The sequence below is a fragment of the Arachis duranensis genome, chromosome 7, assembly GCF_000817695.3.
Source record: "Arachis duranensis cultivar V14167 chromosome 7, aradu.V14167.gnm2.J7QH, whole genome shotgun sequence".
NCBI classification, from domain to species: Eukaryota; Viridiplantae; Streptophyta; class Magnoliopsida; order Fabales; family Fabaceae; genus Arachis; species Arachis duranensis.
In genome coordinates this window covers 51,186,846-51,187,224 of record NC_029778.3, presented here as the reverse complement: position 1 = coordinate 51,187,224, position 379 = coordinate 51,186,846, and positions in this window count along the sequence as shown.

The window sequence follows — 379 nt, the reverse complement described above, 5'->3', positions numbered from 1 at the left end:
TCGCCAACGGAATCCGACGCAAACAAACCCCGTTCCATTTCACGCAACTACATCGGCTCACTCGGCCCACCCATGAGCACCCACACGGCCACACCTCGCTGAAAGCCTGCTCCAGCAGCGCACAAGGGAGACAACACGTGTCGGCAGAAGAGACAAGGAGATGGTATATCTGTAAATCTGTACAAAATTGCATCTGTACAGTAGAGCGACCCAATAAAATAAGGGATAAGTACGATTTTGGTCCCTAACGTTTTGTGCCAGAATCGAATTTGTCCCTCTTGTTAATTTGGGTTTAAAGTCGTCCTTAACGTTTTTATTCGTATTAAAATCGTCCTTTTTATTTTTTTGGACAAAAATACCCCTTTCCCCTCCCCCTCCT